Source organism: Ambystoma mexicanum, chromosome 5p (assembly GCF_040938575.1).
Source record: "Ambystoma mexicanum isolate Mex_15411 chromosome 5p, UKY_AmexF1_1, whole genome shotgun sequence".
NCBI classification, from domain to species: Eukaryota; Metazoa; Chordata; class Amphibia; order Caudata; family Ambystomatidae; genus Ambystoma; species Ambystoma mexicanum.
The window spans coordinates 1066559116-1066577492 of record NC_090930.1 but is presented as its reverse complement, the minus strand read 5'-3'; the positions used below and the strand labels follow the sequence as shown (position 1 = coordinate 1066577492).

Below are 18377 nucleotides of genomic sequence, written 5' to 3'. Positions count from 1 at the left end.
CCGGATCCATTGTAGATTCTAAAATTTCTAATATTATTATATCAGATCACGCCCCTGTAATTACATCCTTCTCCCTTACAGAAGTAAATAAAACTGCTAGCAGATAGAAACTTAATAATTTCCTCCTACAAAATCCACAGATTACTGAATCCATAAAATTATCCAACAATATTTCATTAATAATAAAGACTGTGATACTTCTGTTGCTAAAAACTGGGATGCGTTCAAAGCACCTTTAAGAGGTCACATTATGGCCCTCTCTGGTAGGAACAAGAAACTAAGGAAAAACACCTACATGACCTTTATTCCCAACTTACCCAAGCAGAGCAACGCTACTATTCAAACTCTAGCTTCACTAACCTACAGCAGGTGATAAAGATACGTTTCATAATCAATAAAGAAATAACAGAACTGGCTGCCGGAACAATACCCAAATACAAAACTAAGATATATCAAACATCAAATAAAGTGGGCAAAATACTTGCCTCCTACATAAAAACGAAAAAGGAAAAATTTCATATATCCCATATTAAGGATAGTCAGGTTAAATCTTATCAACGCTCTGAAGAAATACTGGATTGTTTTAGAAAATTCTATACTGATCTTTATACCCCAGAATGTTCTATTCCTAATGTGAATATTGATTCCTTTCTTAATAATATCAGTAGGACATCAAATCCTCGAACAGACCTTTCCCACCTTGATAATAATATAACATCCTCAGTGATAACAAAGGCCATTCACAGCCTTGGAAAAGGGAAAGCACTCGGCCCTGATGGACTTTCCACAGAATTCTATATCAATTTATCTAAAGTGTTAACCCCAAAACTTAAAGCACTAATCTCACACTTTATAGCCCAAAACATTTCTTCTGGATCATTCTCAGAAGCTTTACCTATTATATTCCCTAAAGCAGACAAAGACCCAACACTTCCTGGTAACTATAGACCCATTTGCCTTATTACTATCGAAAGTAAATATTTTGCAAAAATACTTGCTAATAGAATTGAATCGTCACTTACAATTCTGGTTAAGGCAGATCAAACAGGATATGTGAAAGGTTGCAACATATCCTCTAACTCTAGACTGCTACTCAATGCCATTAACTTAGCAGCCAAAGATAAAAAATATAGACAAGGCTATGCTGCTATTGCTTTGGATGTGGAAAAGGCTTTTGACCGTGTTGATTGGAACTTTATGTTTCAAACCCTTCGCTGGCACGGATGTGGTGATAAATTCATATCACTGGTCAAACACCTTTGTTCATCCCCCAAATCCTCAATCTATTTCATTGGCCAAACATCCTCCTTCTTTCCATTGCTCAGGGGAACAAGGCAGGGCTGCCCCTTTTCACCGTTACTATATATTCTTTCATTGGAACCGTTATTGAAATTAATAAGATCTAACAAAAATATCCTAGGGATTCAAGCAGGATCTTCATGTACCAAAATAGCAGCATATGCAGATGACATCCTTATTCTAATTAAAACCCCCAAACATCACCTACCCAATCTTCTCAATGCTTTATCACAGTTTGGTCAAGTATCAGGATACAAATTAAATAGACAGAAATCAGAAATCATGCCCTTCAATCCCTACTGCTTCAAACATGACATTGACATTTTCGGCCTTAAATGGTGTAGTAGTTCCATTAAATACTTGGGTATTCGGTTTGCCCCTACAATTATTGATACCATCAAGCTTAACACTAAGATATTACTGGACACTCTTTAAAGACCTAACATCCAAATGGTCCCCCCCCTTTACCTCTCTTGGTGGGGAAGATTGGATGCGATAAAGATTATGTTGTCCACTATTGTACTATACTACCTTCAGCTTCTTTCTGTTCCACTATCTCTTTCCTTTTTCAAATCTATATATTCTATTCTACTGAACTTTCTTTGGGGAGCTAGAAAAAGTAAAAGAATTGCCCTAACCAAACTTAATGCACCGTATGAAATGGGTGGTGTAACATTCCCAGACTTTAAGATATATCACTCCGCATTTCTCATATAGCAATCTTGCCACTGGTTCGCAGATCCTGAAATCTCCGATACTCCCACTTGGTGCACATTAGAAAAACACTCAGTTCATCCATATGACATTACAGATCACATATATATTTTCAAACATACCTCCATGAACATCTTAGACCCTATAAAAGCATCCGTAACAGCCCTACAATCCTTTGTCTTCCCCTATAACAAAACCCCCAATAAGTACCTTTCCCCTTTGCTATGGCACAACAAGAATATACTTATTAACAATAGGTTCCTTAATCGCAAGGCATGGATTAAAAAAGGAATTAGATTCATCCAACACATTATGGATGGTTCTTCCCTTCTTTCCTTTCAACAAATATCATCCAAATTTGCCATTCCCAAAGCTGATTTTCAGTACTACAATCGGTTAATTAACTCCTGCCTAGATGCACTTGTTCACTTCTCTAAAGAGATGCTTTCTCCAAATGCCCTTAGATTATTACAGCTCACCATGACCTGTGAAGTGAGAGCCTCAAAAATGTATAACATGCTCACTTCAACATTTGATGTTTGCTGAATTCGTCTTAACTGGGAAAATGATTTAGGATGTAGGTTTGAGGATCAAATCTGGCTCCGTTTGTTTTCTAAAATCAAACACTTATCGGTTTCAGCTAACATAACACAATTATTTTTTTTCATCCATAGAGCATTTATTACTCCAGCTAAATTAGCTAAGGCCAACCCTAATCACGATGCTAAATGTTGGTCATGTGGCATGTGTCCCGCCTCATACACGCACATGTTCTTTGAATGCTCATATATCTTCAGATTTTGGCAGGACATCTGGAAGTTCATTATGATTATTTTTTCTGTTGACGTTCCGTTGTCCTCTATTAATGTTTTCTTAGGAAGTCTAGCAGTAACAACATAAATTTCTCCTGACTCAACTAGACTATATGATTTATTCATCTCTATTGCTTTGAAATGTATCACAGCCAACTGGAAAGATTTTCAATCGTTCTACCAAAGGATGGTGGAACTCCAATTGTCATATTCAAAAAATGGAACTGTGCATGGCAAATAATCACAATAATATTCCTAAATATAATGCTAAATGGTATTTTTTCATCCGCTATCTTAATTGTTTCAATGCAACTGCTCATGGATCATGAACTCCTATATTCATACTTAATTTATTAGCTAGGTGATCTTTTTCTAATTCAAATGCCTGTTATGTATTTTGATGACAGTGGTGAGAAACGTTTGATCAAATAATGCATTATACCCATCCTCCCCCCTTACCTTCCTTCCCTCTATCTCCTGTTTGTCTATTTGTTTGTCTCCTCATGTGTCTACTCTTATTTCCCCTAATCTCTTATTTGCAGACTGGTTACTATATTTAATATTAAATTTATATTACTTTCATCTATTATGCAAGTTGAAATATGTGTCAAGATCCAATCTGTTTAATGCATGAGTTTGGTATTGTTTAATTTCTTCGCTGGTTAATATTATCAACTTCTGTTCACTTTCTATTTTGGCACAAATTCCTCTCAAAGTCAGTAATTTGCTAAAATATGTATTATCTTTATTAGCTTAAATAATAAAAAATATTAAAATAAAAAAAATAATGCCACAGGAGAAAACATACCTGTAATACCGCTGGAAGTTATGAAAAACGTTTTGGTAAGGGATTGGTTGGCTGGGGAATTTTAATTTGCAATTGGGGGCTGGACCACCTGGAGAGCTCTTTGAGACACTTCCCGAAGCTTGTTGAGACATTCCGATCCTGTAGAGGGTGATATGCACCATGATAGAGAGGCCCTGGAATTCCATCCATTCTATCCGTTTTTGATTGGGCGGTCCATGCGAGCTGTCACCAGCGGATCCAAGTTTGACCGCCCTGCGAAACCAGCTTTCCCTGACAGTAAGGTCACCTCAATAATAGGTTATTTTGTTATCAAGGGTAGGCATTGTGATCTGTCCATGCCTTATAGGGTGGCAATTCCATCGCTGACAGTTGTATGTGCAGTGCCATAGCGGCACCGCAGGAGGTGCCATTCAGCCGGAAAGTGGTCTACTGGGCCTGCTACCAGCAATACTGCTCCCGGCTCCATGCCCATAAGCGCATGCTACTCGTCACCATGATGGCACCGGGCTGACAAGGCACCGTCCTGTCCTACTGAGTGTCCCTCAAATCCAGGCCTCAGGTTCAAATCTGGGGCTAGGGGAGAGAACAGCTGCTGTAATGGGCACACATATAATCAGTGCACGCACAGGGAGCAGTGGCGAGTGCACAGGTTTTCTTATTTCCCATGCTCGGGTAACCGTTTTCGAAAATGAAACTGTCACTGCAAGAGTGCTACATTCATTTTCACAGCAGAGAAAAAATAATACCACCCATTTTTACCTTGGAAATCACAACCACTCCCTGTCACATCTTCACCCACCTTTCGAATGCATGCTAGTAAATAACAGCAAAGAGCATATCGGACTTCCACAACATATTTATACTGTCATCATAATCCGGCTTTTAAGGGCTCATTACAGGTTTGCTGGTCCGGACAATTTGCTGGTAAAATTGCAGTTAATTCCGTCACTGGCAATTTTTCTGGATCGGCAAAACACAAGTTTGCCGGCGGGGTTACTGATTTACATCCAGCTAGGGCTGGAGGTAAATCGGACCCCTACCAGCAAAAGAAAATGCCAGAATTAACGGCACAGATATTACAGGTCCCGGTAATTGTGGCAATCACCCCCGTGGAGTCCTATTGGACTCCATGGAATGGGGATTTACCGCCCTTTACGCAGCCTGTAAGAAAGTTTGATTGGACCTGATTCAAACGGCACAAGGGTGATAATCTAGTAGAATAGATCCAAGAATTTAGAAGCCCACCAAAATCCAGTGTTCAATCTTCTTCCAACTATATTAGGGAAAGTTCGAAAGAATCAACTCCAAAATCAAATTCAAACAGGAGAATCCACAGAAAAATAAATTAAAAAAAAACGAAGGTCAGTTCAAACAAAACCAAGTTGCTCAGAAATCAAACACCAAACGTCACAGCAGACGAACAAATGCAAGACAGAAGTGCAAAAAACATGCCATGGTCAAAAGCCAACAAACTGTAGAAATTAGATCAAAGCGTTGCTCTTTCCCGAAGGAAAGTTGAGACGTGCTCAGATCCTGTTACACAGTTACTTATTTCTGCATTTGGCCGTGATGTTGAGTTGCAGACATGATGACATCATCGCTGCATGGCCTATAGGGAAATGTATTCTATTCGCCGGTCCTCGGTCTCAGAGCTGCCAGAGCAGCCGTGATGCATGAGGCGCAAGGGACCGGATAACCCTCTTCCTCAGCCCTACCGTAAAGCACATTGCTGATAATCTTTTAAAAACCTATAATGCCGCTGCAGCTTCCGGTTACGCTGTCTAATACATTATGTTCTATTGGTTTTAGCGTGGTGCTGGGCATCCCTGAGCGTTACCCCACCATGTTCTCAGTGGATTTAGATTAAATCCTGATGCAAAAGCTTAAAAGGTCATCACAGCCCATAATAACTTACATAGTGTGTACAATTGGTCAATCTAAAGTGAAAATGACAGATATTTGAAATATAGTTTAGGTTGCATTCAGTATAGGTACAAATAGTGCAAACCGAGTGGACGAACAATCAATTTATAGACTGTTCTACTACATCAATTAAAGTGTCTAAAATGAAATTAACAAAGTAGATATGGCATCCCTCGCTGAGGGGCAGTGGAACACAGTTAAGTACAAGAATACAGGTAAAGCGAAACTTATGGCTAGATACACATACTTACAGTGAGTTATGTCTATCTGTTTTACAATTTTTGTAAGTATCAATGTTTACGGAAAAATCATCAGAACAATACAAGACTTATATGCGTCCCTTTAAAATTGTATTGACTACAACATTTCCAAACCTTTATTTCCCTGTTAGGAATTGCAACGAGTTCCAAGTTGGATATAAGAACTTTATTGATTGTTTGTAATTAGGGGCATTTTTTTACAATACATTTTCAAAGGAAACTGCATATAGTCGCTTCACTTTGGACAATTTGCTTACAAAGTTAGCACTTGTCACGTAATCTTCGCATAATTTGGTTTTTCCCAAATGTTCTGGTCTATTTTAATGTAATATTGTTGGTCAACTCATATTATTTTCTCTTTCTCCCACAGAATTATTTACTGGGAAGGATTGTGCGCACATGTGAGTATGCATCAATATTAATATGGCTCTATGAACGACTGATATACAGTATATAAAAGTGATATTCCTTTATGATGCCATTTATTTTTTTTAATGCATACATTTCTTCTATTGAACATGAATCAATATCTTTAATCTTATACCAAACTGATCTAAGGAGATATTTCAATCCTCACCATCGTCAGATGTTGACGACATAGAGAGCTCACGAGTTGCCTCTTGTGAGTAGGCCAATTAGGCGTGGGTTTATTCTTTGCCTTAGGAGACCTGTAGTTTTGCTTTCCCCATTATAAATTAAGTACTTTAACTCCCAGAATGCAACGTAAATACTATAACTAGATGGCCAAATTGTTACTACCATAGGAGAAGTTTGAACATATCGAATTACATTGTGTACATTAAAAAAACGAAAACATTTACAATTGTCATGTTATTTTGAAAAATTTCTATTTTTTCACGAATTGGTGAATATTTTTTAATTTATTTAATAAGATGTTGTCCGGCTTTTTAATATGGGGGTTCTTCTGCACTGTCCATCTCTTTTAATCTTTTCCCTTTTATAATCCTAGCCCTCTCACCCCAAACTTACCTTACCCTGCTAGCCCTTCATTCAATTTTCTTTCTTTCCTATTCCCCTGCCTATATTTCTTGCCTTAAGTGTAATCAATTAAATTCCTTTTAGTTTATTAGGAATATAGCTTTATTAAACTAGTACAGGTAGATACATATCAAATATAATTCCAATATGCCCCTTTCTACTAGAAATAAAACCAGTCCCTTTCATGTATATATATTCAAACCTCTCAAAATAAACATAAAAATGTGCTAAAATATTTTGGATCAATTAGAGCTAAAGTGCTTTGTGCGTTGTTCCTAGCGTATTGATTGCATGTCTGGCATCTATACAAATGCTAAAACCATTGCATCTTTTCCCAATGCAGTCGCCCCATCCAATTAAGCCACCTTCCACATAAATGTCCTCATCTTAAGTGTATATTTTAGAAAATTAGCTAATTTACAAAACTCATGGGACTTGACAAGGCCAGCGGCTATTTCATGGCTTCATTGTAATTCATAGGCTTCCTCTGCTTTCTCAAGGTCGAGGACCACGTGCAGAACAAGAGAACATTTTCTCTATCTACACTTGACTTTCCCCCACATTGACATAGTGATGATCTTGTTTTATTCTCTTTTCAGTTACACATATTTTTCAACAAATGTAGCTGATCCAACACTTGCTTTGTAATTAACATGCTATGGGGCTCATTTAAAATATGTCGGTGCAGGAAGAAATTGGCAGTAACGGAATTACTGCCACTTTTCCTGCATCCCCATACTACAAGTATGGCCCTGGAGTGGGGGATTTACCCAAAACAAAAGAGGTGATGACTGGAAGGTTTGACATTAATTGTAACTTCTGCCATTGCTCTGGGCAACTGTCCAGACCATCGTTTGTCACCTGCCAAGCCATTACAAAAAGTGAAAGACCATATGCAAATCAGATTTGGTCCCACCCCAAAAGAGGCAGTCCAGCCCGAACTGCTTGGTCACATCCTTTCTGTATGAGACAACAAGTATCCCCAAACATGGTTCGGCCTTGTTCGGCCTCATCACTGAGGTGTAGCTTGGGTCTCTAGGCTCAGCAGGCATGGGACCCACGTCTGGGCATACCCGTCCCATTCGGAGTGACTTATGCAAAACAAAAGGGGTTATGGCTGGAAGGCTTGGAATTAATCCTAACCTCTGACATTGCTATGACAACCCTCCAGACCATCGTTCTTCGCCTGCCAAGCCGTTAGAAAAGGGGAAAGACCATATGCAAATCAGGCTTGGTCCCACTCCAAAAGGGGCAGTCCAGCCCGAACTGCTAGGTCACACCACTACACGTGACCACAAGCCTCCACAAACATGTTTCAGCCTTGTTGGGCCTCATAAGTGAGGACTTGGCATTCGAAGAACGATGGTCTGGAGGGTTGTACAGAGCAATGCCAGAGGTTAGGATTAATTCCAAAACTTCCAGCCATCACCTCTTTTGTTTTGCGTGGGGGATTTACCTCCGGCATCATGCTGGAGGTAAATCCTCCCACTTTCCGTTGAAAATCAACAAAATTGGTGGAATTACCACAGCAGTAATTCCACCAAAAATGCCCCATATAGTACAATGCACTCTCAAAAAATGGGTATTAACTCAACCACCGCTAATTGTAATCCTGTGGTCATTCATTTGGGCGGTATTCCAGCACAATTATCTCTGGAATAACGCCCAACTCGTAATGAGGCCCTATGTTCTTTCAGTAGAATCAGATCGATGTACACTGCCGGTTTCGCTAGCTCTATGTTTTTAACATACTTGGCTACGAGCGTTTGACTAGGGTGTCCTTCCAGGTTTGTTCCTTTCTTTTAAGGACCTTTTTGCTGCTGCCGGTTTGTATTCGAATTAGAATACGCTGCTTCGCAAACAGCTGGTAACATGATTTCTTGCATTTTGTTGCACAACTCTACCCTCCCAGGCTCTCTTTTTCCTTTTTTTTTAATTACTTAATGTTCACTTTTCTTCCAGATTCCTCAAGACCTAATTCGAGTCATTTATTAAGACGTGGTCACCAAAGTTGTATTTTTATTACATTTTTAAGCATCCATAAAAGTCGCTAAAGACAACATGAGCCAAGTAGCCCTATGTAACTAAGACAATCTCATGCAACAGCCCCTCCATGCCTGTGGGCTAATTTCATGTACCTAAGCCCATGCGACAGCGCCTCCATGCCTGTGGGCTAATTTCATGTACCTAAGCCCATGCGACAGCGCCTCCATGCCTGTGGGCTAATTTCATGTACCTAAGCCCATGCGACAGCGCCTCGATGCCTGTGGGCTAATTTCATGTAACTAAGCCCATGCGACAGCGCCTCGATGCCTGTGGGCTAATTTCATGTAACTAAGCCCATGCGACAGCGCCTCGATGCCTGTGGGCTAATTTCATGTAACTAAGCCCATGCGACAGCGCCTCGATGCCTGTGGGCTAATTTCATGTAACTAAGCCCATGCAACAGTGCCTCGATGCCTGTGGGCTGCTAGTGCACTTTATAAATCCAAATTAAATAAATAAATAAATGAAATGATTGCAAATAGTCTCTGCTCGATTCCATGCCCTCACAGGGCCCTGGTCCATATGGCATGTCGTTTACGGCTTGGAATTGAATGGCCCATTATAATTTCAGGACTACCAGACCACGCAGGACTGGGTCACCAGCCCCTGTGAGACATTGGACACCTCAAGTGCTCTCAATAGATGGAATAGCGCATCTAAACACACATCCAATGGCTGCGAATAAACTCACGGGGATTCCGTCACCTCAAAGAACCCAGTCTTGCAGGTCATGGCGTCCAGTGGAGGTTTTCTTGCACCGTGTATCATGCACACGTGGGGAAGCTTTATTCTGTTTGAGAGGCCAACCCCAACCCCCCCGGATGTTTTTGTCCTCAGCTCGCCTCGTGTGTATGTGCTTTGTTTCCGTCTGTCATCCATTCCCCCATAGTCTCGTGCCTGCTTGGAATTAATGAAGCCAATGTTTCAGCCTAATATACTAATAAAGTTGTCTTTCTGATCATTCAAATAATTGTTCTTGGTTTGAGGTGAACTTTGAAAAAAGTGCTTCGGTTAATCTGTGTTACTGCCATACATAATTGGAATGTTTGTAACAACATGTTTTGATATATATTAGAAAAATATTGCAAAAGGCGTACCCAGCATGTGTTTTCTTAATTTATACATTTTTATGCCTTAATTAATGAATCCTGTTAATATAGCAGGGCATCATTGGAGGATAGCTATGTGGCAACGTGCTCAGCTTGGAAGCAAGTCCACACGGAGCAACACAGGTTCGATCCCCGGGTCCGCCCTTAGAAACCTCTGGGTATTAAGTGTGTTTTAAATAACCTATCATATCATATTATTGCCAATGAGTTGAATTGTCGGTGTACATAAGAAGCCCATTTTTCCAAAGTCCCCTTTGTTGTCAGGAGATCGCAAATGTCCTCACATATTAATGTTTTGTTTTAAAAAATCCTGTTGTGAAAAGAAAAGCGGATTGCCAACAGTAAGAGTAATCCTCAATGTATCCCTCGCCCACTTCTGCGGCTACCTCCAGGCTTCAGTGAGCTGCTTTGGATCTGTCACACAGGCCCCACTGCTCCCGCTGTGCCTGCCGGCAGGGCTGATGCACCATAGCACCTCCTGCCGTGGCTCACTGCTACTTCACGACGTAGCCACTGCTCCTCCCTGCTATTCTGCTGCAGGAGAGCCACGTAGAAAGGGGGAGGAAGACGGAACAGTAGAAAAGAAGGGGCGTCTAAGGGGACAGGGAGGTAGAAGCAGAAGTTTGAGGAAGAAACCATTTGTTTCTGTTGGTGTGAGGGGCAGGTGGAGGATGTTGAGACTGGGTGAGATGGTGGTTGTGGAGGCAGACGGGGGAATGTAGAGGTTTCCAATTGTAGAATGAGAGACCAGATATAGTTTTTGTTGGGAAGTGTGTGGGGAGGGTATAGGTGTGGATAATAGCCACCAAGACAGATCCACTAGGACAACACATCAACATAACCCTGACCCTGAACCATTCAAAGCCTCAACCGACCAAGGTCACACTAGATCACCTGAGAATAGATATCACCCACCCGGTCCCACACCTGAAGATCAGGTTCAGACGCACCCACCAATCCAAACCACACTCAATAGGATACAGTTGGATCAGCGCAACTCCACCAAAGAAAGTCAGCCCACGAGGAACCAGCAACATCCCAACCAACAGGTATACAACTCTAACGGAACCATAAGTACCTAAATCAGGATACTGATCCCACTAACCCAACACTCAATCTTCTGCATACTTAAACCCACACAAAACCACACAACCATCTCTCTCCCAGCAATCCGCACGCACTTTACCACACAGCACCAACAACACATAAACTTCACCAACAGCACACGAGGCCTTCGCTCGATCCGATACTAGCACCAAAGCCCAGCACTCGGTGTATACCGAGCTGAAGCTGCCAACAGCACACCACTTCTCCCACTCTCCTGCTCCCCTCTTCCCGACTAACCCTACACACCCTTCCTGTTTACAGATCTGCCAGAGTGCCTGGGGACCAATTCCGTTGGTGAAGGTGCGCTATACAAGTACCGCGAACATAATATAACATAACATAACATTATTGTTGAGGTGCATTGAATGATATCAAGACAAACTATGTGTTTTCTGTTGGGGGAAACACGGTAATGTGCCTTTCTGTTTTCAGAGAAGGTGTCTGGCAATGGCAGCTGTGCCCCTGATAGGTTCTATGCGGCCCCACATTCCTTTCTCTCAACATCACCGCCTTTACTTCCCCACTTTGGTGAGTGTATCAATGGCAACAGTGCAGAAGGGAGAAGGGGGCGATGCCTGCTAAACACACTGTGAATTACTGAAGCCTTTACTAACTAGAGGGGAACTTCTAAGACTAGCCCATGACAAAACAACATCAAAGCATTTGCCAAATATGTTTTTATTAATAAATAGTACAAGTTTTCTGTGAGCCACTGAGTAACTATTGGGCTACCAAAATAATGAATACGGGGGAGGTGGGTGGGGGTGAGAGCGCATGGGGCTGGGAGTATGGCTGCAAAACCGAAACCTAACGGAAAGCTGTTTCTCACATTGGCGTTAATAGTTGTCATACTCAACCCACGCTCTGCACACAGTGTTTCACTGTCTATGAAATATTCACAAATACCAGTGAAGTGAATCACTCTTGCTGATGAGTTGCCTAAGGGTGTGTTTATTGTTTGTCCTGTTTTTGGTTCCCCGCGTGAGTGGATAGGTGGCAGGTAGCAGCGTAGAGACAGGCAGGGGACGAGCACCACAAATTCAGACTAATCTACCCGCTCACTCGCAGATCTCCCATTTAATCCACAAATCCATGCAAATAATATGTCCCAAGTAATACCTGGGTAGTCAATTATTCTAGTTTATTGGGTCAGATTTCTCCATTAACATTAAAAACAAACAGTACAAGCAGCTCGGAAAAACACCAAATACAATCGTAACAATTCAATAAAACAACCGATAAAATCTCGAATAATATCAGTCAACCATTAGCCCCGGGCTTACAACACAACCCTCCCACCCACCCCAGTGGATATTATACAGTGCGTCACACTACCTTCATCTAAAACCAATTGTGGGTAACCCTGTAAAACCTGCCCAAACATGCATGATTCTAGCATGGAGCAACATAGCACACTTGACATAATCACACAAATCATGAATAAAACCAGCCTCAGTACAATTCACAATAAGCCACACAGCCTCCCCACAGTGCCGAATTTGGCTAATAAGAAAAAGTGGTTTTTTAGCAACTTCTTACGTAAGACCGTAAACCAATCAATAGGAAATTACATAAGTCCTCCTGGGCGGCCATGTTACAAAAACAAATATTTGTCAATGCCCCTGACCTCCATTTAATACGAGCACTTCAGGGCAATATATCCGCACGCATTTCCACTTTCCTATGTAGTTCCGGTCATGGGAATTTACGTATGTCTCCTCCTTGCAGGTTGTCACGTCTCAGTGTGGAGAACAGTCTCAAAGAATTTCGAGTGGATTCCATTTTCCAGTCCTCCTCTCGATCTGCACCTAGGGCCGTCTGTCTCATTTTAGCTTTCTGGGCACTAGAATTCGATTGCAACAGCGTATTAGCCAGTCCCCATTTCTGAGACAACTTACAGCCTTCTGAAAACACCTATACCCCTACCAGAAGCAGGCCCTTGCAAATTCGCTAACTGCAGAGGCAAAGTTGGGGCTCACAAATTCCCCCATTAAAACTTTCGTAAGAGAGAAACCAAACTTTAACTTGGCCTGTATTTCCAATGTTGTGATTCCAAGTTCAAGAATCAGTGCGCAGTTCAGTGTGCCTGGCTGGAGGCCAAGTCGTTTTTCCAAGATTGTATTCTGTAAAGCCTCTAACCTTGCACATTTCGTGTACCCCCAGATTTCGCTCCGATATACCTCTGGGAATTTTTTAAAAGTACAATCCTCAAATCTATAGTAGAACTGTAAAAGTCCCCCCATCCTTATCCTAGATTTTTCAGATAACTTGTCCAGGTGTTTCGATCACTTGTCATTTTTTTCGAAACAAAACACCTGAATAAAAAAAAGGAATCCGCTACCTCAATCTCCGTGCCTCCTAGGGCCCAAGGGTAGACATTTTTCTTTCCCGCACCTCCAAAAACCATATATATATATATTTTCATATTCAATTTTAACTTATTGCTGTTGAAATAATTGCGTATTTTAAACTTTGTTGCAGACCCCCAGGTTTCAGGTCGATTAAACTGAATTATCTCCATATAGTAAAGATACCTGGGTGTTGGAATAGTATAATAATAATACCTGGGAGTTGGAATAGTATAATAATAATACCTGGGTGTTGGAATAGTATAATAATAATACCTGGGAGTTGGAATAGTATAATAATAATACCTGGGTGTTGGAATAGTATAATAATAATACCTGGGAGTTGGAATAGTATAATATTAATACCTGGGTGTTGGAATAGTGTAATAATAATACCTGGGTGTTGGAATAGTATAATAATAATACCTGGGTGTTGGAATAGTATAATAATAATACCTTGGAGTTGGAATAGTATAATAATAATACCTGGGAGTTGGAATAGTATAATAATAATACCTGGGAGTTGGAATAGTATAATAATAATACCTGGGTGTTGGAATAGTATAATAATAATACCTGGGAGTTGGAATAGTATAATAATAATACCTGGGAGTTGGAATAGTATAATAATAATACCTGGGTGTTGGAATAGTATAATAATAATACCTGGGAGTTGGAATAGTATAATATTAATACCTGGGAGTTGGAATAGTATAATAATAATACCTGGGAGTTGGAATAGTATAATAATAATACCTGGGTGTTGGAATAGTATAATAATAATACCTGGGTGTTGGAATAGTATAATAATAATACCTGGGAGTTGGAATAGTATAATATTAATACCTGGGAGTTGGAATAGTGTAATAATAATACCTGGGTGTTGGAATAGTATAATAATAATACCTGGGTGTTGGAATAGTATAATAATAATACCTGGGAGTTGGAATAGTATAATAATAATACCTGGGTGTTGGAATAGTATAATAATAATACCTGGGAGTTGGAATAGTATAATATTAATACCTGGGAGTTGGAATAGTGTAATAATAATACCTGGGTGTTGGAATAGTATAATAATAATACCTGGGTGTTGGAATAGTATAATAATAATACCTGGGAGTTGGAATAGTAGACAGGCCCTGGACCCCATATGACGCTGCCCCAGACACTGTGTCAAAAGGATCGGATCAAGATGTGCTTCAAAACACTGATAGGCACCACAGCCCTTTTCTATTGTTCTGCACAACTATTCAATTAAAGGCCCATTTGTGTAACTCAAATGATATCATTACAGTGAAGGTAGATCAGTAGTTTAATACACAAATCAGTTGGGAACGGAAGGGTACATCAAGGGTTCATTAAGTCTCTTCTAGTAGTAGTTTGTAAAAAAAAGTATTATTGTGGGGTACTCCTCATACAATCCAGGCTGTGGCACAATACATTGCATTGGCACAAAACATACTAGAGTGCCACCCATTGTGCAAGGGGGGAGGTGCTCAGTATGGGTGGGGGATGTCCAATATGCAAGGGTGGTGTCTCCCTCTCCTATTGGCTCCCTCCTTCTCTGCTGCTCCATCCCTTCCAGATGGCCCCTGTGAGCAAGGCGTTGGGAGCCGGGCGAGGCAATATGTCCTTCCAAATGTGGACAGGAGATGGAGCCATAACTCCCTCCTCCCTTGTGCTTCTCTTCTCCCCGCACTTCCACTCCACGTACTGGAGTGACCCAGCAGTTGCAAGCAAACCAGTTCCATCCCTTTCAACCTGATGTCTCACTGCTGCTTGTAGCCAGCTGTTTAGGGTCTAGCTAGGGGATTAGGGCTGACAACTGTCTGCCAGAAGCAAGTAGGGCTTTTGTAGAGCCTGTGGCCTGCATGTGACCCGGAGGTTGTACAGGCATAGAGGAGGTCACAGGGTGGTGTCATAGATGCAACTACACTACATAATACCTATGGCCTTAGTGTAGAGACTGAGGTATGTCAGAACCCCTCCTTTATTTAAGAAACAGGACTAAGTGGCCAAGTGATGGCAACAACTACAATACCACAATAATGGTATTTTTCTCCACCTGGAAAATTGGACAATGCCTTCCTTAAAACTACCTAGTAAAACATCTTCATTACAAATGCAACTATGATGTGCTATCTTTATTGTTTTTGAAGAAATCCTTCCTTTTGACATATGTATAAAGAGGCGGATGAAAGACGAGCCCTATTTGTCAGGCTATATCCAACCAGAAGATGCAAATCTCCTTTGAGGTCACATAAGAGGTGTTGATGGGATTTTCTTCTGTTTTCTAACATAGTGCTGCAAGTATATCTCCACTTTGGATTCGGAGTAAATAACGGTAAAATGGCGTACTGGGAATACCATTGGCCCAATTGTGGTTGTGCAATTTCGTGTCATAATGTATATGCGTACCACATTTGGAGTTGCATGCGGGAGAGAAGTGTATGTAAGGGCTGCAGAGTTCTTGAAGGGCCCTCACAGTGTCGAGGGCCTGGACCAACCAGGGTCCTGACTAGCGAGTGTCTCCACTAAATTGTTGCGGAATGAAAAAGTGCTAATTTCATAAATGTTCCTGAGCCTGAATCAAACATTGCGGTTTGGATGCCTTGGGAGGATAGCTCAGGGGCAATGTGCTCGACTTGGCAGCAAGACGACACGGAGCAACACAGGTTCGATTCCCGGGTTTGCGCGCAGAAACCTCTGGGTATTAAGTGCGTTATAAATAACATATCATATCATAGCTATGGGGCAAACCTCACCAATGGAGACACCAGTGGGCGGGGAAGAAGTGGAATGGGAGATTTGGGGACCCTTGCGCAGAACCGCTAGTGCAATGGGCAATAAAGGACCAACCTGGAATAACTGTAGCCCATTAAACACAGTCACAGTAAAGCAGGGTAATGGGAGTATTAATGGGCATGATTATTGATGCCAGGAATGCCGCTCAGGACTTAGTGTCGGTAAAATGACTTAGCAGAATATACTGCACGGTAAATGCAAAAGGCACACAGCAAGGCGGATTGATAGCAGCTTCCTCTGAGATGGTTGGGATAGCATGAAAGTAGTGTTTACAAAGTTTAATGTGGAAAACTTTAAAACAGGATGAATATTACCCAGGCTGAATAAAAGCAGACAGTTCAAAATACGCAGGCATTAGTCTGTATACAGAGTCAACTGAAACTGTTCAAGTTAAAGACTGTACCCTTTAATTTCAGCAGGGACATTGAGTTAAGACTTCATACAAGATAATTCTTAGAACAGCGTGCTGTATTTTTTCGAAACAGTCAATAGGTGTCATGGTTAACTTTGAACTTCTGTATATATTTCACCTGCAGAAAATGCAGCTTCATAATATATGTACTAAAAGTAACTATGCTGGGATCCGAGTAGCCCATTACACATTTCCAAAATGAGCAGGGGATGAGTGAATCATTCCTCATTAACCTCGTATTCTTCACATAACACCTGAACATTGATGTTCAGCACTTGGGGCCTATTTGCAATAACGTAATGTATTTATAGTGCTTTTCTAGAAACAAATGGAGGTTTATCTGAACAGCACTATGGGATACTCAGGAAGGGTCAAGTGCTAAGTTACTCAGGGCAAGTTCAGCCAGGGGTTGACTTAGGTGGTGTAGGCCCGGCAGGACCGGGAAGGAACTTACCAGACCTCCAGTGGTGAAGAGCCCTTTTCCTTCTCCTCATGTCCCAGGACAATGCAGCCAGCAACAAATGTCTCTCTCTCTCCGCCCCGTCCTATCTATCAGAAACCATCCTCAAACCCTCCTCCTCCCGTCCCACCAGGACGCAATACTCCAACCTAATCTGCATCCCACGCATCAAAAGAGCCAAAGCCGGAGGTCTAAGTTTCCCCTACATTGCAGCCAAGACCTGGAACGCTCTCCCTGCTGACATTAGAGCGGAATACGCACTCCCCACTTTTCGCAGGAAACTGAAAACCTCATTCCTTGCGAAATATCCGTGAAACTCTCAGGAATCCATGTAAATATACTGCATTGCTAATGTATACATATCCACTGTAAATTCTGTATTTTATGTAATTACTGTATCCTATGTAACTAAGATATTGTCTGTAACAAGCGCCACGATGCCTCCGGGCTGACGTGCGCTCTATAAATCTGAATAAATAAATAAATAAATAAGGGGCTGTGAAGGGCAGCTGTGGTAACCATGGCTGGAGGACTCAGGTTCACAGGACAGGCAGTGGCACAGATCTTCTCCCTCTTTCCTCTCTGGTTCTCTGGAGCAGCTCTCTCACAGTCTGCGGTGGGCTGTGGATAAGGAACGGACACAGCTATCCCAGCAGATTCCCCCAGAACAGCTATCAAGTGTGGGTTCAGGATAGGACAGCAAACAGCACAGAACACACAGCAGCAAGTTCTCTAGGCAAGGATGTCTATCTCAGTGCACAACTGGATGCAGGAACAGGCTTCCTCCTAGATGGTCTGGAAAGCACAGTGTGACACATCAACAGGCTCCAATGGAAGGGGCAAGATATGTGTACCAAATCAGGGCGTGGCTCAAGGGTTTGGGAACATACCAGGTGCAAATGCAGGGGAGGTTAAGGAAAGATATACCAAGTCACAAAATCCAAAATGGGATCAAAAAGAGGCTCTTTCGCTGCACCAAAGTCCTGTCTACACAATAGAGTCCAGGTCAGAAAACCTTACAATATATTTCTTTTTGCAGCTATCAGGATTAGCTAAACTGGCTCTCCAACTGTCACTGAATGACCCTTGTTTGATAACTAACCCTAGCCAGAGGTGGTGAACCACCTATCTAGGGTTAGCGGGCAGACAGGAGGGACTGGCACTGACTATTTATAGATCAGGATCTCAGGAGAGTGCAGCTGATTAGTAGGTAAAAGATCCTACAAGAATCTCTAAAGATTGAGAGAAGCCGGAAAACAGCGGGGGGTTGAA

At 41.6% G+C, this 18377-nt stretch overlaps 1 protein-coding gene across 2 annotated transcripts in view; it reads left to right on the top strand.

Annotated features, from left to right (window-relative positions):
- Positions 1-18377, top strand: part of ATXN1 (ataxin 1) — a 1517977-nt gene that overhangs the window by 844396 nt on the left and 655204 nt on the right. For both annotated transcript variants that reach the window (XM_069613567.1, XM_069613566.1), the window contains exon 4: positions 6187-6217. The gene's annotated coding sequence lies outside the window, so the exon portion shown is untranslated. The remainder of the gene's footprint in view (positions 1-6186; positions 6218-18377) is intronic.